Here is a 21,013-nt window from a genome sequence, read left to right as displayed (position 1 = left end):
CAGCCCCACAGCTGGAGTTCGCTTATCACTGTTGGTCACATGATCTTTGCCTGGCAGCGGGGGCAGCCTCAGACGAATCTTCAGCTGCACTGGGTGTTGGAGGAGGGGGTGTGGAGCCGGGCTGCACCGCCTGCACAGAGCAGGGCTGGGGGGGCCACGGGTGGAACAGGGCCCATCAGCTCCAGGACGGCTGTGGCCTGGCCCAGCCCAGGCCAAGCAGGGCCTGGCCTGGCCCCACTGGGCCACATGCCCCCCCCCCCCCCTTCAGTTACATGCCCCAAGGCCAGAAGCAAGAGAGAGCTTTCCCGGGCTTTGCTCATTCTTAAATGTAGATCACAGAGGTGTGTCAAGCTCCTTAAGTGGCTTAAAAAGCTGACAGTATTCAAACTAGCCAGTTGATAGGTTCTGTTAGATCATAGAGGAAGCTGTAAGCATCTCTTTTCAAGAGAATCACTTCCGTAGCTATGCTAACCCATGACACATGGAGTAAGGACTCTCTAAACCCTCAAAAGCCTCTGGTTGAATCCACTTAAGATCAAGTAGTAGCTTAGCAGTCAGGTCCTGAAAATCCGTTTTTGACAGACCAGGACCTGAGGATAGATCCTTCCTTTCCTCCCTGTTGGTGCTCTTTGGAGGCCAGCACGCTCCCTGAGACCAGGCATCCCCTGCCCATCTGCCCTGAGAGAATCAGTGGGTGCCTACCTCCCCATCCAGGGCTTTGGCACAGGAGGTTCACAGTCAGACCCAGGCCCAATTCTCAGCTCCCCTCTGTCTGGACACAAGATCCACACTATTCCTCTCGAAGACTTTTATTTGTGCAGCAGGACTCCAAAGGCTGACCAGGTCTGAAGCCTTTCTAGCTTCTGGTTCCTATGATGTATTTATTCACTGTAGGAACACTGCTTTCTAGTTTAACCTTCCAGGAAAAAATATACCAAAATAAAGCCAGGAGTAAAGGCTTACTAAATAAAACTCTTAACCTTGTCACATTAATCTCCAATAGTAGAAAGCATTATCAACCAGTGCTGGGGAAAGAGCTCACCTGAAACCTTCCTCCTCTCCTTGCTCGGACAGAGTCAGTCCTGGCAGTGCTCGAGCCCTCTCTTCTTTCCAGGCCGCTTCAGAAACACTTGGCTGTGATTTAATAAAGACAGTTTTTAAAGAAACTTGTTCTACATCTTATTTTACATCTAACAAAGTACGGATCTTACGGCTCTCTTGGCTTGGCACACTTGGATCTACTCTGCAACAAGGTCCGAATGAACATTTGAAGGCATGGCCCAGTCCCTCTGAGATCTCTTTGGGGCATCACACATACCATTTTTAGTGTACAATGGACAGAACAAATTGACACCATGTAGACTGGTAGCACCTAGACAGAGGCAGCCTTGCAAAGCCAGCACTGCTATCAGAACAGCATTCATAGTCCAGCAGAGAAGCATCTCTCATCTGCCAGAAATGGATTCCTTTTCTATTCACCCTTCGATGAGCTCCAAGAATTAACAAAAAACATCTGATCTCCACAGCTGTCTGGATTTTGGGGGAGGTGGTGAGGAACTGGGATCCACAGGGCAGGAGATATGCCTATGGGCTTCTGAGCAGTGTTAACAGCCCTCCTACCAAAAAGCGTGGGGCATCAAAATTCTGCAGTGAAAAAGAGCCATTTTCTCCTATGTATTTGGAATGACCATCCAGCACAACCGACAGCTTTCTGGGTACTCATCTTACACCAGCCCTGGAGCATGGATGATTTGCCATGGTTTGGTAGTAATGTGACAAGCTTATCACCTACATGGTAGGAGAAGCAGTCCCTTTTAAAATCATTCCTAAGAAGCAGACACAGGTGAAAACCTAAATATTAGGGGTGTTCCTAGCCTTATTAGGCTTACAGTCATTCCCAGTTCGTGTACTAGTGCTAACGAGTCTAATAATTTTTATTGTCAAGCGTGAAAATGCAGTATTCAAGGCCTCCTTCTTATCTAAGACTGAGAGTGTGAAATGGGGAAAGTGGTAAGAAAAACAAAACAAAACAAAACAAAACCAAAACAGAAAGAAAATTAAAGCTCTGTACAGCTTGTTTATATTATTATTTATTTTCAGTTGCTGAGAATTTTATAGACTCTCTTTCATCTTTGCTCTCTTCAAAGACAAGTCTGTTTTTTGCTGCATTCTGAAGACATTTGTTCAGTCACAGTGAAGCAGTGGCTTGGTTCCCTGGGCAGAGAGCTGTCAACAAGCCCAACGAGCTGCCATGAAAACCAGGCCCACATCAAAACTTGCCACATGTCTCAGGAAGCTGTCTCAGGGAGAGCCATTTTCTGAGAAGAATGGTTCCTCCTTTCCCCATTACTTTTCACGGTCCATATTTTTATGGGAGCCCTTTTAGCACAGTATTTATTTCTGAGTCATACGAAAGAGCTCCAAAGCTTGGGTATTGCCAAAAATGGGCTATTCATATTCATTCGTGCTCTTGTACGCATCTCTGCTCTCATAAAATGGAACATGTGTCTGATGAGCTTATTTACTTTCTAAATGTGTGGCAGGGAAAGAGAGTGTGCAAGAGATAATGGTAGAAGCACTGGAATAACATCAATAAGGCATTTGCAAATAGAAACTTCACAGTTTGCCTGCTCTCTGCCAAACTCTGTGGAGTTTGGTTCTAATGGTGTAGATTTTATTGTTATGCCCTTTATAATACACGGGCATGTGCTTCCATTGGTTAATTCCCAAAATAATGATGCTGCTCAGAACAGTGATGACTCATTCTAAGATGCCACTTGACTGGTTGCTGCTCACTTCCACAGGGAAGAAAACTGCTTGGGTTGTCACCTGTGCTGTCACATAGAGCCTCTTGGGGGCCACGGCTTTCTGAGTACCCCCACCTGCAGCAGGTTGAGTCTGCTGTGACTCATCTTGTACACAAAACTCACAGTCAGCTCCCATACCACAGCTCTGATGGATAATGCAATACAGAAAATGCTCAGGGAGCAAATTTCTCCACTCCCTGGTGCACAGGCGACATAACAACACCTTGCAGCACAGGTACACTCTCTCAGTGACCGTGGGAAGTGCTCACAATGCTGGCCAGCAGAATCTCTTTCCACGTAAAAGAAAAAGGCATTATTCTCACTGTAGGATTTTGGTGCTCCCTAATAAGACCCCATACTAAAAAGGAAGATGCTCTCCACCCACCTGTCTTGTGCACATGAGGCAGTGGTTAACAGATCAGTCCTCTCTTTGGCAATAAGCAAACAATCTAGATAAGCCTATGTCTACCAAGTTACTACAAAACAAAATGAGATTCCTGTCCTTTTTCCAAAAATATTGAACATAATTTCAGGTTTTGCAAGTGTGTTTCTTACCCACATTGCTGACATTGTATCCCCTGTGCCACAGACATTCTTATATTTATGCTAAAAGTATGATGGAATTAAAGAGAAGGATTCTGAAATAGCCTTAGGGAATAATTTTGTAAATATATATTCAGTGCTATGAGTCCACTTCAACAGCAAAAAATAAAATAAAAAAAATTAAAAAAAAAAAAGAAAAGAGAAAAAAAACCTCTCAGCTCTTCAGAAGTATTTTTATGAACCTCAGGGATGAGTCATCTCTGGCAGAGGAGATTTAACAGGATGCAAAGAAGGGCTGATTCCACACCAAAGAAGGGTGGAAATCAGCACTCCTTCAGTCTGATGGCTAATTTTTAGACTAGAACTTCCCTTACCACCACAAAGAGCCCCCAACTCCTCATACGTGACTGACAGACAGTCCTCTCTGTCTCCACATTGTGCAGGGACAACCTTGTCCATAACCTGGGCTGGGGGTATGAAATAACAGGGACAAGAAGTCTCTGCTACCTTGAGAAAGATCCAGGTCCCTCCCCAGAAAAATGCATCTTCGCCAGTAAACACCCTCACCTTTCTTCACCAGGCACAGGCATTCAGGATCAGACAGAGCCCCCTCTAACCTCCTAAGTACCTTTCCATTTCACTTCCTACCAGGGCACTAAGATTCCCCTCTCTCTCTGTGGTAGATTAAATGAGCTGAAAGTTACAGTTTCAGGGGTGGAGGTCAGTTCCTGATATATCTAGACAGAAGCCTCTAATCACTTGAGTTTTTGTCCAAGGGAGAGCTGTGAACATGCTGCATTTCTAATATCTACTTATTAACATGATAACTAATCTAATGGATGCCTTCAGATGCTTGAAAGCTGAAGGCAGAAGCAAGCATGCATACGCATCAGGACAGCTTCTACATTTTTAAGCCAATTTGCTACTTGCCTAGAATTAAAAAGAGGATGACAAGTTCAGATCTGCAAAGAGTTTAATGGGAGCTAACAAGCTCTAACTATGGCTGACAGGGCAGAGATGGATGATGTCTTCCCTACTGCAAATAAGATTTTATTTTGTGTTCTTAAATCTTTTGAGTCTAAATTTTAAATACGGTATTAGTCTCTGCCATTTTGATGTTTCCGTACAGGTTCCTGTAAGAGAGTTGCAAAAATCCATTCTGGATCATTTTTTAATCAACAGGTTAAGGAAAGATAAAGTGCTCCCAGCTATTCTTTCAATGTATCTAGCATTTGTAACAGCAGAAAGTACATTCTAGAAAAAGCCCTGGTTTTGGTGTGGACTCAACAAAATTTTCCAACATCTCACTCAAAACAAATTGGTAAGAGGAGTTTGCTGAATAAAGATTAGAACAGTCTCACCTATTTTTGTGGAAGGACCTTTTCCAAATGTGAGTCAGGAAAAGCTTTTCCATTGTTCTCAGCACTGAATGGCAGTCATCCACTTGGCTTCCCAAAAGTCCTGGCCCAGAGTCGACACTGGACTGTTACCTGCATGACACACTCAATTCAGCTGGAAGGGAAGAGCAAAGATCCTTACTAACACCAATAATACACACACACACTTAAACAAACCTGTGGGTTTAGTTACTGACTCCACACCTGGAGTGAGAAGGAGGGTCCTCAGGTTCCTAAGTCTTCTCAGTTTTAGATCAAATCGCTACTTCTGGGGTGGAAGTAGTGTCTCTCCTGCCCCAAGCACAGCTGTACAGTGCCATATGAATAAACAACAGAGCAAGGCAAGAGACCAGAGAAATATAACAGTGCTCTGGCACCTCAAGTCTGGATTACTTACAAACTGCATCAATTCCTGGCAAGGCTGACCTAACTTGTGATCCTGAGAGCTCAATAAATTGAATTCCACAGAGTTCACCATGTATTGGTTTTTTTGATGAAAACTTTAAAAAACAGTGTTGTTTGGGTTTTTTCCTCTCCACAGCAGTATAGTTTTAAGTGTTGCATAAGCGTCGTGACTTCTCTTTCTGCTTTGAGACAAGTTTCTTTCCATGCTATGCACTGAGTTTTCCTCGGGTTCTTCTGTCCACCCCAGAGGATGCTGTGTTTCCATGATGTATTATTAAAGTGTGTATGTTGTTTTTGAGCTACTGTGGTATCCTTCAGTAGGGAGACACAATCTAAATGTAAAATAGCATTACTGTGATAAATAAGGAGAATTCAAAGCTCTGGCATCTTTACTGCATGTATGAGATGTGCTTGGATGCTAAAGCTATCATCTTTTTGTAGTTTCTTCACTGAGATCTGTAAGTACAGCAACAAAGTCTGACTTCAAAATGACTAATGCTTGCAACTGCACTGCAGACCTGAGAAGTTACCTCTACAGCCACCTGAAAATTACTGACTGGTTCATAGCAAACAGGATGGAATGGTGAGCAGAAAGGCCTGAAGTGGAAAACGATCCTGCCCCATCATTTGACAGGAAGCTTATGAGGTGTTTTGTTGGTTCATAGCACAAAAAGTGTGAGAACTGGGAGAGACAGAGGCACAAAACCTAGAATGCTTCACTGGCATTAGCCAGGCGTCTCACATATGGAGTGACAGGTATAATTCTCTCTCCAAGAGAGTTCTGTGGGGACTATGTATGAGAGCCACAAAAAGTGAGGTGGCAATGACCCCACTCTATAGCACTCTTTTGACTTAATAGGAACAGCTGGTCAGTGAAGTATTTGCTAGAAATTTAACAAGGCTCAAACAGTGAGAAACGTCTGCCAATAAATCAAAAGGGAGCACCAAGCTAAATGAGGTTTAATTTAAATTCATACCTAGGGCTGACAGATGAGAGCTTCATGGCTCTTCTGCATTGCATTAGCACATGCAGGTCTGTGCCTGCAGCAGCAGCAGCAGCAGCAGCTCAGGGAAGATGTTTCTGGATGGCAGCCTGGGGTCTGGGTTAAGTGTGTGGCAATCGTGCGAAAGAGCACATCAAACCAAGGGGGACTGTGGGGAGATGCAACGGGGAAGTCCTTTCTCCCTAATGGCACATTTTCCAAGCCGTTTGAACACAATGAAAGCCACCTTGATCACAAGTGTTTTGGGCTCTGCTGTGCCCCATTGTTGCCACTGGCTTGATTCCACTGCTCCCTGGCAAAGCAAGCTGCTGTATCAGAAAAGAATGTTCCCCCAAATGGCAGCTGGGGATAGCAAGGGGAGGGAAGTGAACTACAACTTCTGTTCCCTTGTCCGAAGAAGCCTTCACAACCTAGAATGAAGGGCCAGCTCTCTCTGAATCCTCAGGATATGGTGGGTGTGGGCAGAAGCCTCCAGGAGGTCACCTCAAAGTGACCAAGGCCATCACAGGCACAGGGGGTTCATGAATCCCTCCTGCTTCCCTGGGCAGTTTTCAGTTTGGCAGAAAGGGCTGGATTTCAGCTTGAGACACTCTCAACCGGACTGGGTGCCTTTGATCTCCTGGGAGATCAGGAGAGTCATGCCAAGGCAAACATGGGTGTTTGCTGATAGTGCCTGCACATCACTCTGCTCTACCATGAGCAAAGCTGACTTATTTTCAGGGAAATGCTCAGTTGCACTTAATGCGACTTTGGAGAAAAACTTCGTGGCTGCTCATGGGCAACTTTAGTATTTGCAACAGTGGCAATTGCACTGCACACTTTGTGCCATAGCTGAGCCTATTTGGCACCTGTGCCTGGTGGCTTGTCTGAAGGAGGCTGGCACCTGATTTCCAGCTGTGCTGCACCATGTCACACAAGTTTCTATGCCCTGGGGGAAACTGAATCTGCTGCTGAAGCAGCATTCACTTTGCCAAGAAGTCTTGTGGTGCCATCAGTGAAAATAATCACTTTTCAGGCTGTTGGGGTAATGCAAGCAGCCAGTCAAAACTGCATGAACAAGAATAGCAAGTGGGATGTTGCCGCCTCACAGATGTGAGAGCACAGCCAGGTGCCAAGGTGGCTGCCTGTGTGTCTCCATGACACAGGATCCTGGAGTCACTGCAGGGCCAGGCATCCCTAAGGTCCTCTCCCTACCCTCCCGGGCCTCTGCCCATGTCTGGAAAGCACTGCAGAGGCACTGTGCCTCAAAACATGATTCATGCTGCCCAAGGGGTCTTGCTTTGAATGTCACAGAGCTGCTGGATTGTTTGCTCACAGTTCATGATCCAGGATGAGGGGCTGGTCGTCCCCTCATCTGGGATGTGGCATAACTGGAGAGGAGAAAGAGAGAGTGAAGGTGGGAATGGCTGAAGGATGAGCTGCAAGGTGAATTTCTCTGGGCTGGGCTGTCACTGAATTCTGCATGGCTACTCTTTGCCTGAGTTGGGGAATCAGTTTGGCTGCTTTTTTTTTAATTCTCCCAAATGAAATCAGAGCTATCCAAAGCATGACATATCACAAAGTGTACCAGGGGGTATTTCTAGTCTGTAAACAAATCTAAATAAATGCATCTGTATGCAAAGAATTGTGATAATTTCCTCTTATACTCACCAATGCTCTGACTGCAACAAACTTCAACAAACCTATTTTTAGTAATGTTTTCCAGAAGTTTCAAACAAAAGATACTGAAAATAGTGCACAAAATAAAAAAAAAAAATACAGATCTATTGGTATATTGACATTCTAGTTAGCTTTTCATATCCAAACTTCCATGCACACACACACACACATGCACACATAAAATGGATTAGATTAGTTCTGAAGCTTTCAAAACAGCAGCTAAACTTTTTAAAAGCCAGAGGCAGCCATATTCTCTTCAGAAAAGATCTGGTAGGAAAATATCAAAAGCAGAATGTGCAGGCTTTTAAAGAAATGTGTAGGCGCAAAACGAGCTTATTTCTGTTTTAATCCAAATTGAATCATATGTCTTATGTCAAAGCTATAAAAAACAAGGAAGGTAAAAGAGGTAATTCATGTACTACAAACTTTTAAAAAATTTTGTATTACATTATTTCCTTCTCTTTACACAAAAGAATAAAAAAAAAGGTATCAATTCCTAGCAAGAAAATTTCACCTCCTTCCTACCATTAAGAAGAAACTAAGGAAACACATCCTCTTCTGGTATAGTCTGTTACAGCTCCTCAGGAATCAAAGGAAGTAGGACAGTTTCCAACAGTGGAAGACATGATCCTCAGATCTTTAGTAAGTGAAAAAGCATCCTGTCTGGAACTATTTGGGAGAGGAAGCTTATCCAGAGATAACTAATAAAATACTTTCGGTGCTCTGTAAAGGAGATCAGTTGATCCTGAGTAAATGCCGCTGCCATTGACTTCCTGTTGGGAGAAGTGCGCTGTCCCCTGGCACTTTTCCCAAGCCCCAGTGGAGCAGTGTGTGGGTCAGATGAGCTGTCCAGCTGGCAGAGCTGCCACCTGTCCCCTTGGACACGTCTGCCATTACGTAATGGCCCAGATATGGCCAACTGTCCAGGAGGCCCTGGAGAAGGAGGGCTCCCAGATGGCAGTCTGCTGCCACCGCGGATACTGAGTACGCTGCTCCCTCCTCAGGTCTGGGGAGCTTGGGGAAGGACAGCATTCAGAATGGGGCTGCATGAAGTCCTTAGGTACCAGGAGCCTGCTTCTTCTCTCCATTTTTTCACAGGATCCTCAGATCCTGCTGGAGCAAGGGCTCTGCAACAGACTCAGATCTGAAAAATTACAGTGAGCCAGGTGGTTCTGGAAAGTACAACACACGCTGCATGCACATCCTGTCTGCATGGGCTCAATATGCTCAGCTAGGACAGTCAGACACCACACAAATGAGCATGAGACTGGGCTAGGACACAAGCAGGATAAAAACCTAAAGATCTCCTGGCAAGCTGAAAAGTTTCAAGTAGCCTTGGAGCCATATTCAGCTAAATTACCCTAGGCACTGATGGAACAAAAGGATGATGTCTGGTCCAGAGAGTATGTAGAGTGTGCAAATTAGGATCCTGTAGGACAGGTACCTCTCACTGATATTACAGACAGCTTCAGAGCACCCAAGAGGCTGAAGACTCCAGCAGGGAGCCATATCCATCCAAATAATATGGACTCCCAGCACACCCTGCTGCCTGCTCAGTACTTTCCTTGGTACATGAAGCAGGACCTGCCAGCTCTCCCTCCATTGCTGCGAATCAGGGTGTATCACTCACTTCTCTTGACACACTGTGGTGCAAGGTGATGCCGTTTCAGTCCACCAATGTTTTTTACCTCCTTCCCTTCTCAGAGCAGACTGAGAGCTCTTCACAGCATGGCTTCTGTCAGTGAGTCCCAGGCCATGATGGGGGCTCCTGGACACAAGATCAGAAATTAATAAAATAATAAAAAAACAGTAACAGTTCTTGCAACTACCTCCTCCAGCTTCTTGCTTTCTCATCCCCCTCACTCTTGGGTTCTGTGACAATAACAGCAGCAGCAGAATTTCTGTGAACAGAATAATACTGCAAAATCCAGGTTATCTCTGGAAAATCTTCCCAGAACAGCCTGAAGTGGCCACATGATTTTAGAGAAAGTGGGAGGATGTCACTTTCACTCAAAGGCCAAGACTAATTGCTGAGCTGGATCCATTAATCCAGTCTAAGCTGCACAGGTCTCCAAATTGCCTGCCTCTTCTGGGAACACTGAAATATTAGCAAACTAATACAAAAACTATCATCACCCCAAGCCATGTTCATCCACTGCTAAGAAACTCTTCCATGCCTTTGCACAAATTATGTTGGCCTCTTAAACTACAAAAGTAGCCTTTATTAAAGAGATTTAATCAGGTTCAGAACAAACAAAAGATAACTTGGAAGACCAGAAAACTGTATAAAATCACTACCATAAAGAAAAAGACATTTCTGAGCTGCTGTGTATTTATTTTCTGCATGTGGAATCAGTCAATCATTTTGAATGCTTGATAAAATCAAGGACAATTAAACTAAATTGAGCTTTAATTTCAGACTGTGACATATGTCTACGGCTAAGTATTTCTTTCTGCAATGTCTGGAATTACTAACCAGCAGCACAAGCTAAGTTCAAACATCAGTCAAGGTGGGAAAAGTTCTTCACTCATCAAGAAGCAGACAATAACAGTGTTGGAATACTTTGCATTACTCTCAGAACAGAAGAGTTGAAACAAGGTCTGTATTCCAGTCTGGTATTAATAGGATGAGAATAATGTTTCAGAAGTTTTGGAAGGACAGGACAAAGTCAACCAGCAATGACCCAGCTAATGAGGAATCCCACCTTTCTGTGCAAGAGGATAAATGAGCCCCGTTGAGGGCTGAGCCCTCAGTATTCATGAACAGCACAGTACCTGTGCTCCCAGCTTCCTGCACGCTCAACACCACATTTCTGAGCTGCATCACTGAAGATCTGTACAGAAATGATCCTTTATTGGCAAAGGCACAAGTGCAACAATTGTTTTTAATCCCAGTCTCAAATCCAACTTTCATACCTTATAAAACCAAAACCATTTTTCTCTTCTTCTAATGTCTATTGTATCTGCCTGTTACAGGGTCTGGCTCTTCTTCTCTGAGCAACTGGTACTTCCCTGTGAACTGACCAGACAATTGGTCCTCCAGACAAAGTTTGCTTGTGCAGCAGACTTTATTGCCATCCCACATCAGTTCTGAGCTTGACTCCTGCTCCTGCATCTTTGATGGCAGATTTGGGCTGGTTGTTAGCCTGTCATGAAGCGCTGTGCCTGAGCGATTTTGATTGTGTTCTTTCCTCACAAATCCTCAGATGACCTAGGAGAAGAACAAAGCTTTTCCAGGCTGAGCAGATGGCTTGCAAGGGGATATTTGTTCAGGAAGGGCAGGCTGTGTTAATGACTTTTCCAAAGTTCCACTGTCCCATTGCCAACAATGTCATTTCCAGAAAGTGAGCCCTGTGACAAGACAGCAAGAAAAGATGATTTTAACAACACAGCACTGTCCTCGGCCTATGTGAAAAAGTTGTAAAAACTTTTTGGCCACACAAGCAGTGACCCAGATGAGTTTTCTGTAGGTTCTAGATGGCTGAAGTCCTACAGAGGGGAGCTGAAGGGAGATGACTTGTACTTTCTGGAAAAGTCAAGTCAGTTGAGACCAAAGAGACTAACTGAATCATTCAATCAGAGACCACATGGAGTCAGAAAAGGGGTTTGATTCCATCCAAAACTTTTCCTAATCACAGGAAGCTACAGAGTAGGATATTACACAGACTAGGGGGAAAAATTAATATTGAACTCCTTATGAAGTTGCTCATTTGTAAAAAATCCATCCAGTTCAGTCCCTAAGGCACAATGCCTGGCCTCTCAGCAAGTCACTGTCCAAATCCTCCCTGTCCAGTGACAGCTCTATTACAGCAGAGGAGGTGTTAGATGTCTTACTAGAGGTTGGCAGAGCAACATACACAAGGAACTGTGGGTCTTACCATTTCCCCCTCAGCCCTAATGAACACTCATGTCTAGAACAATAAAATCTCCTCAGTGATGACTTTGAGAGAAAAATCATCTATGAAGCTGATTAAGATACAGCTCGGGTACAGTAAAACCTTCTAATGTCTATTTCCATCTACCTTTGAAATGCAGACTGCTACAGAGAGGCAACCAAATGTCCTAGTTTAACCTCTTACGTGGTTATCAAATCAAAAACAAGAACAGTGAGAAATTCAGCAAATCAAAGGCCTTGCAAAGGGGTTCAGGGACTTCAAAACAGCCTCTTCTCACATGCAACACTTGCGTGGGAGAACAGGGGGAGGAATCAGTGCGTTCAGATCTCCAGTCAGTTTAGGACTTACTCCTATAACTTTCTGACATCTTCTTCTATTATAACAAAACTTAATCCACTTCACAGGAGTGGCTTATTAGCAGTTCTGTTTGCAGCACAGAGTGCCAAGCAAAAAACCTTCTGCAATAACAAAAGTTATCAACTCAAACAAAACCTCTTGACAGCAGGACTCTCTTTTTTCCTATTATTTATTTCTTGGAAATATATAGAAATTCTATTTGAATGATTAGCTGCCCAAGTACATTAGAGAACAGCATATAAATTGGATTCACTTGCAAAATGGAGGCAGAGCCAGACACATGGAATATGTCAAAAGGGAACTTAATTATGCCCTGTTTTTAATGAGTGACAAACCCATGCCACTGAAATCTATGACCAAGGTATCACAGAAATTTGTGACTCAGTTAAGTTGTAACAAATATTTAATTCTGCAGTATGCACAGACGTGGCTGAGAAATTATCCAAAGATTTCCTCAAGAAACATCAAAGCAGTTAACTTCAATCACATTTTTGCTGGGGCTGATATTCTCTTTCATTTTCAGAAAGTTCAGGGAATTAACAATGGTCTTGGCAAACATTTATTCTGACAAGTTAGTATGCAGTCCTTTTAGCTATAATGAGCATACTAATTCCCTGGATCTCAGTTTACACATCATTCTATCTACCCAGCAGCATTCTGGAGCAGAGCCATGTGTGTTGAGGAAGTTACAGCAACAGAAAATGCCACCCCCATATCCAGTCACATGGATGTAATGAAGCTGAATTCCTCTTTATCCAGAGGAATAAAGAAGGAACCAAGAAAAGCTTGACCAGCTCAACTCAATGTCCATGAGGTCCCTCTGATTCTGTCTGGGTACCACACCTTGAACTTAACTGATTGATCTTCCCTTCAACAGGACCCATCATGGTCTCCTTGGTTGTGACAGTCTTCCCTCCTTCAGGACACTGAAGCCCTAGTCCAAAACATGGCAACAGAAGGTCTTGCTTTCACATCAGAGTGTTTTGATTTTGATGGTTTGCTACGTCTGGAGCAATTGATTTTTCCTCCCTACTGAGCAAAACAAAAACAGGCACACTTTGTGAGCCACCAGAAGCTTTGAGTTCCCATTTAGAGAAAGTCAGATGTGGCAATGATTTAGGCATCACAGACATGAAGGAATGAGACTGGATTGATTTCTATTTGGGAAATTACACTGTTTTAAATACAAGGCTGAGATTGGAGATATTTTTAGCAAAATCATCTTCTAATTAGTCCAGGCTTTATGCATTTGTGGGTTCTTCAGTCCTTGTGTCCTTGGGAAAATGCAGGAAAAGATTTTGGGTTGTCATGGAGAGTAATTTTGTACTCTGTCACAGGACCATGGCTCAGCAGAGAGAAGCTGTAGGTTTTGCCGTGGAAATGGCATTCCAAATAGCAACTCCTCTGACTTTTTGTCCCCATTGGCAAAACAGGACAAGAACTATCTTGCAGGAGCATAATCCAATGTCAGTAAATACCTTTGTGACCCCAGGACGGGGGGTACTCCAGAAACACAGAATGTTGTTTTAAGCATTATTGCCAATGAATGTATTTGTGACGCCAATTAAAAACCTCTGAAAGACCATCTGCTTGTAGAACTTTGAGGTGCAATGGACATTCACAATGGGCTTGTATAGATGCTATCTTCCAGATTTAATCTGTATGTGCTGTAAGTGCACATGAGACACTGCACGACAGCCATTCACTCATGTTAGATAGTAATTGTGGCATTCTGGATGATGATTTGTTGACTAGTTAATGGCTGTCACTGAACATATTGTATGTACATTAGCTGTCCTGTTTTAATGAGAAACAGAACACTTTAATGTTCCTCTTCTGACATTTTTTCATTTTTAATATGCAATTAAAAAATGACAAATGCAGCCCTCAGAAGAGGTTGGACTAGACAATCTCCAGAGGTCTCTTCCAGTCTCAGCTATTCCGTGACTCTATGAAAATATCTTGGAGTCTTTGAACGGCACTAGGGGGAATATCATCACCTGTGTGTAAACAAATAGTTGAGACACCAACATGGCTGGTAGCACAAACAAGACTGTAGTGAGTTGCTTTTATCTCACACTGCAGCAGAAATGCCTTAACTTCATTACAAAATGCGAATGCGAGAGCTCACTGAGTGCCGTTTAAGACGGGTGCTTGTCTCATGTAATTTGTTCGTATTTCTCCCGAAAAGCAGGTATCAAAAGCCATTACCTGGCTACCTTTCAGCTGGTCCCACCTTTCTGCACCTTGCTCAACACCAGCACAATGAGTGTGTCTGTAAAAGACTGAAAGAAAATTCCACATTGCCATCAAAAAGAGAACAAGGCTGGGCCTTGGGCATGTGTATCCCTAGGGAAGAGTACATATACTTTGCTGCCTGACCTTAGACTAGTGTGCCTTGTCACCGTGACGGTGGTGCCACAAGTTGGGGTCTGCTTCTGTAAGTCTAGGCTTGGTGTTCCGTTTGGCATGGTTGATGCTGACACCTGCTCCATAAAAGTAAAAACAATATCCCCCTCTCCCCCATGGTTTCATGAGGACCACATCTGCCTGAAAGTTACTTGGTTGTTGCTTACCCAGACTTTTGCTGTGCTATAACTTTATGTCAGCATGATCATCTGTGTTTCATGGAGTTTGCTCTGAACAAGTCTGAACAAAACCTTCCATTATATCTGCTTAACAAAATTGCTGGTTTCTGATTCAAAATGGCTCGGCTGGCACTCCATGGCCTAGCACAATATAAGCAATCTTGTGTTGTATGTCACCTTTAGCCAGGGTCGTGGCACTGATGCTCGCTCACTTGAATGTCAGAACGAATCCTGCCACTAAAGTACCTGCAGCTGAGGGAGGTGACGTGACAGGTCTGATACCATTTCTTTTAGCGAACAACAGGCACTCTTTGGATGTGAATTGAGTTCCATTGTCACTTACAATCTGTCCAGGAACTTGAAAATGAGAGTCTTAGCACTTCCAGTCTCTGGGCTGAAGTAATTTGCACAGAGTATTGCAAGTTATTTTCAAGGCTCATCTAACAAAGCTGAAAAAATACAGTTTATGGAAAGTGCAGAGAAGATTTCCTGAATTCTCCCTGTTGACTGTTGTACTGAAGAGCACATGGTGTTTGTGGATAATCTTGACATTGCACTGCCATTGCTGATCACCATTTACCCCACAGACTACCTGGCCAGCATCTAGTAAGTGAAGAATCCTCACAAGTTTTTTGTAGCACAACAAATCTGGACTTGATAATTTGAGAGATCTTTAAAAAAACTTTAATCAATTTATAATTCTAAGGCACATAGCAAGAGGTGACAACCCCTTCAGCTGTCAGTCCATTTGCTTTAGCACAGTGGAGAGGGGATAAAGGACTAGAACCAGTTCACTCAGGAAATGAAGCCCTGCTGCTGTGAGGGGGGAGGAACCCATAGTAAGAAAACACTTCTGGAGAAAAGAGCATAATTGTGAGAAATTTTGTAGCTGTAATGCCTCACGGATAGATTTACATTTGCATATTACACACTAACCAGTCCCTTGTGCATCATTTAAACTCTCTTCATACAGGCAATGCTCTGTCAGTTTTCATAACCCAGCTGCCTGTACAGGAATTGTTCTGTTTTTCCTCCTGAAGCTGTATGTGAAAGCAGAAACAGTCTGTGCTCACAACTGGCTTTGTGGAATGGGTTTTTTTGCCAAATCTCCACAAACTCAGAAAATATTTTGCCGATGGATTGAATAGGAACTGCTACATAATGCAGTAAATTTTGAATTTCATATTCAGTGAGATTGATCTTTTTTCCTCCTTGAAGCTATCATTAGCAGATGTTGCAGACTTTTGGTATCTCCTGCACTGTCCTCCACAGAGACACAGGTACATAGGCTCAACTCTTTTCTTCATCAATAGGGTGAGGAGTCCCAGTGTCACAGGCTGCTGTTCTCATTCCATTTCTGCAAGCCTCATGATCACTCCCTGTTCCTACACAGCTCTGGGCCAGCATGACCAAATCTTAATGACTGTGTCTCTAATTTTCTGTGAAGCATCAAGAAGCCTCAGTGGCACAGACAGACTTCAAAAGGACAACAGTTATTACACCCGAATCCACAAGGCCTTAACACTTGCACAGCCACTCTGTGTCAAGGGCTTTGTGGCTCCTGTAAATTGAAGACAAAAGAGTTGCAGGAGTTAGTAACTACAAAGCTGTAGCTAAAAGTGACCCCTTTTTGCTTCAGACCTGTGTGCCTGCATATTTGCTACTGGTGGACTGTTGGCCCATTTCCACCAGTCAGGATGACTCAGCCAGGCACTTCATCTCTCACTGGAGGTAAACAGCCTCCCCTGTTCCCCTGGGACCAACTTGCCTTCCCTGCTGATAAAGTGGTGCCCTTGAGGGAAAGGGAGAAGGGTATTTGGCCACCCCATCAGACCAAAGCACCTCCTTCAGACATCAGTGCCTTCCTCCTGTAAAGCCTCAAGCCCCAGTTTGGAGGACTGAAGAACATTACCAAGTCATGCGGTCCAAAGCTGTACAGTCGGGAAACACACACAAGCCTGTCAGTATCCAAATGTCTTCGTGCACCTCCGTGGGGCAACACTCTTGTTGGAAAGAGCCAATTTTTACTTTTACTGCTAGTAATGCTGGAGGAGATTGGGCTGGAAAGGAGGGTGCAACATCAGCCTTTTCCCTAACACAGTCACGCTGCTCTCGCTGTGCCTGGGGGGCTGCACCAGGCAGCTCGTTCCACAAGGAGGGAGAGTCCAGCACCACTTCTAATGGGTGCACCAGGCTCAGCAACAGGAAATCACCATCCTCATTTAGCTACATGCACTTTTGAAAAATGACTTGGCCATGACACCAGAACCAAAGGAGGTTGTGTTTTTCTGCTTGACGTTTGTAAGAGGAAGCGAAAGGCCAGCTGCTGGTTACACTGGCTGGCACAGGCTCCTCTTAGTTTCAGGGATAAAACACAAGGCTTTGATGAAAACAGCAAATGGTAAAACGTGCAAAGCCAACCATGACTGCTTCAAACTGCAGCATTTGCCTGCTGTAGATTATTTTTGCAGAACACCAGCAGGTCACTGACTCACATGGATAAGTATTACCTGGCAGCAGAATTATCATCGATTCCATGAGATTGATTTCTCAGCCAAAGAGTAACATACTAAATCTTTTCTGTTAAAAGAACAAACTATCATGGCAGGAGAAAGTAAATTATTCTGGAAGCCCACAGCTTAAAGACCAGAAAACCTTTCAGAGACATTTTTCACTGCCTGATGGAGGAAGGAGACTTGTTTTGCCCCTTAGTGCTTTCCAAGCAGTTATTTTTTGGGTCTCAAACCTCCGTGTTGTCAAACCAGAATTCTTCATTAGAAAGATCTTGCATACAATAGTCTACAAACTGAACCAAAGGAGATTATAAGTACTAAAATATACAATGAAACAGCACTGACTGCCAAGCAAACTGACAGGGAATTCAAACTAATCTTGTTTTTCTATTCTTATCTTACCTCATTATAAGTCACAGTTTTCGTTTACCCTGGAGAGAGGTATGTTTCTGGTTTTGCACGCCTGCTGTGCCACTCTAAATGTGTCCCCTTGTTCCTGTAATGCCAGGCCTCTCAGCAGACTTGCTTTTCTCTTGGTCCACTTGATCAGAAATACTACAACAGCCAGGTTTGTGGCCCATTTGTGAGGCTTCTTAATCTGCAGTTCACCAGAACAGTATTTGGCAAAGACAGCTGCCTGCTATTTATTCTTCTACCTCTCCAGTCCTGGAGTCTGCTCAGTCCTTCAGCTTAAATTAATACATGCAGAAGTAAAATGTGTGTATTTCTACTGGCAGGATATGAGGTAAGAGGAAACTGGAGTATGTAATGCCCTAGCCCCACATGCCCCAACTCAGAGTCCAATTTGCCCTTTCCATGCAGCCAGGGTAGGCAGCAGGAAGGCCAAGCCCATACCTGGCTGCTGCAACAGTAAAATCTGTAACGAGGAGCTCTACTGGCTCTGCACAGGGGATTATATAGCACTTGATTTACCTAAAAAGGGCTCAAAAGTGTCTCCACGCCCCTGTGCTGTGATGCAGAGATGTGCCTCACATTCACACTACTCCAAGTGATCTGGGAGCATTCATATGCCCAAAGATGTAATTGTACCCCAAGCTTTTGGAGCTCAGAAATAGCATAGCTGTTAAAAGAAAAATGTCTTACCTGTTACTCTCATCTTTTAGGACCTCATCACACACACGCTGGCTCTTGGTCCCCCCTCACAGCTGCCAGCCCTCTCTCGAGGCAGTGCCCCGGAGCCTCCTGGCTCCAGGGTAGGTCCGCACCCCTCACGCCAGCCCTTGCTGCCTTCTCTTGTTCTGCTTCCCCCTCTCGCCGACTCGTCCTGTGTAAAAAGCCTCTTTTCTCAGTGTCACTGATTTCTGCTCTGCTCTTATCTTTCCACTGGAGTTCCCTGTTCCCAGTGCCATCTCACTGTTATTCTACCTCTTCCCTTCCTCTTCTGTACATGAGATACCACCAGTCCTGGTTGCCTTTCACGCCCTTTCCTCCACAAGACCAAACTTGTAGCATCTCTATGATGTCCTCTGTATTGTTGCCTGGTCTACCACTGTAATGCACTGATTTTCTGGCCACAGAAACACTCAGCATCCCCTCCTGCACCCACAGCACAGTCTGTGGAAATCTGTACTCTTCTTCCAAGCTTTATATGTTGAATCATCTTACTTTTTTGAATGGAATTTTTTGCCATTTGGATTAAAGTTTCCCATCCATTGATGATCAGATTAGTTCAGAATCTCTTTGAAATATGTTTTAATAACAAAATACTGTTCCTCCAGTGTTACCTACCTGGCATTTATATAGACCTATTTAATATAATAATATTATCGTCTCCCCACATTAGAGGAAGTTCAGAGTAGAAGAGTTAATAAAAACTTAGTTTGCTCAAAGTATCATAGATGAATGCTCCTGAACCCAATTTGTGTGCTTTCTGCTAGTCAAATAGACACAAAGATCCTGAGGGTGGAGAAAGGAGAAAGGAGAGATAAACAGTATTTCTGATGAAATAAATTCCTATAATGGGAGTCAATTTGACAATAATTTGATTTAAAAATGTCTATTATTTTTACATCCAGTGCTAAGAGAAGTGGAAATGGTTTGCACTTAAATTTTACTTTAGGTTTCTTTGTAACACCAAAAGAAAGCATTATTATTGTTCCCTCATCAAGTTCACTGTCTTCTGTATTTTCACACTTCTGGATGCATGAACATCACTGAAAGGTTCATGCTCATGTGCTTCCCCCCAGTGCTGACTATGGATTGAAATAAACCAGATTAAAATGAGCCCCAGCTGAGGGAAGACTGTTTTGTAAATGTCTCAATCAACCTCCAACCTAAGCCCTACAGATCTCTGCAGAAGCTCAGCAGACTCTCACCAGGGAAGCAGAAAGAGCGCTAACCTATACTCCCACTGCAAACATTAACTAATTTATCCAGATGTCAGTGCAAAGAGTATGTCTTACCTTTGTTTGTACATGAAATAGGGAGATGGGGTCATGAGGGAGGGAAGGGGAAAAGGGCTCCTTGCTCATACAATGAATACCGTCACAGCTGGTAGATGCTGCTTTGGTTTCCCTATGCAAGCGTGACTGACAGGGACAGTACTGCCCTACCCACCGATCCTCAAGGCTGGGATCATACAGGGATGAGCATACAGGCTTGGAGTGGAGCACTGCCCTCAAAGAACATGAGTGGGGGGTCAGTCACAGGGCACAGGTTTCTCTCAGTCTCACCTCTGATGGTGGGACAACTGGAAAAGCAGGTAGGTAGGTGTAACGGAGGAACACAAGTTTGGGGAACTATGCTGGAAGCACAGAGCATAGAAATTTGACACTGAAAACAGAGGGGTACAGGTGAAATCTAACCCCTGCAGGGGTTAGACTGGGAGCTGCAGCAGCCCCCAGGCAAGGTGAGAGCAAACCTCGTGCTGTAGCACAGGAAGACAGAAGCGGTCTGGCTATTTAAGGCATTTCAGCCAAATGTTACTCCCATTCAAGTTAGCAGGGCTGCTTGGATTCAGCAGCAGCTGTGTGGGGCTTGGCTGCTGGCTGGGGTTAAACTATGACAGAGGACTAAAGGAAAGCAATATAATCTATTGAAAATAAATACCTCTTGAACAACTAATTGGATATTTTTAATGACCTTACAAATTTAACTGATACTGCAAGAGCTTCAATGCTATGAAATAAAAATACTTAACACTTTTTGCTCACAAAATCCTAATAACACGGGGGAGTAACGTAAAATGTGACACATCATACTGATTGAGAAAGAATTGAGAGGAAGCATTGAAGACACAAAAATCTGCAGGAGAGATGCAAGAGGAACAAGCCTGACTTCAGTTCCCTTTCTCTCTCTGCTGAGTATAGATGTATCCTACAAAATTAACTTGCTGTGCCATCACCTTTGAGAATACTCTGAGGTCGTAAGAGACAATTACGCCCCCCACATTATGCAAATATAAAGTCACATCTCTTAGGCACAGTGAGGAGCTGCCATGCAGAGGAGCAGAGATCCTGAAGGACTGCTCCTGAAGGACTGCTCCAGTGAACAACCAAGCCGACACAAACTACACAGTGTGATGTGCTGGCCCAGGCACATCAATCCCTTTCCTTAATGCATACAGAGCAGAGGACTGAGCAGGGGATAGAGAAGTTACCAAACCTCTCCTGGTGTGCTCAAATGCCAGATCTGGTTTGGCATTCACATTGAAACACTGCAAAGTCAGAAATGGTTGAGAGAAGCACCACAAGAATTGTAAATGTAACAAGAACATAACAGTAGTGGAGGCAGGATCTTAATTAAGTGGAAATGATAAAAATCAAGATAGGCTTTCTAGTTCCTGAAAAATGCCACCTAGACAGCTGCAACTTGAAAAGGGAAA

Source organism: Coloeus monedula (assembly GCF_965178545.1).
Source record: "Coloeus monedula genome assembly, chromosome: 2".
Classification (NCBI taxonomy): Eukaryota; Metazoa; Chordata; class Aves; order Passeriformes; family Corvidae; genus Coloeus; species Coloeus monedula.
The sequence above is the reverse complement of the archived record's forward strand: the minus strand, read 5'-3'. Positions refer to the sequence as shown.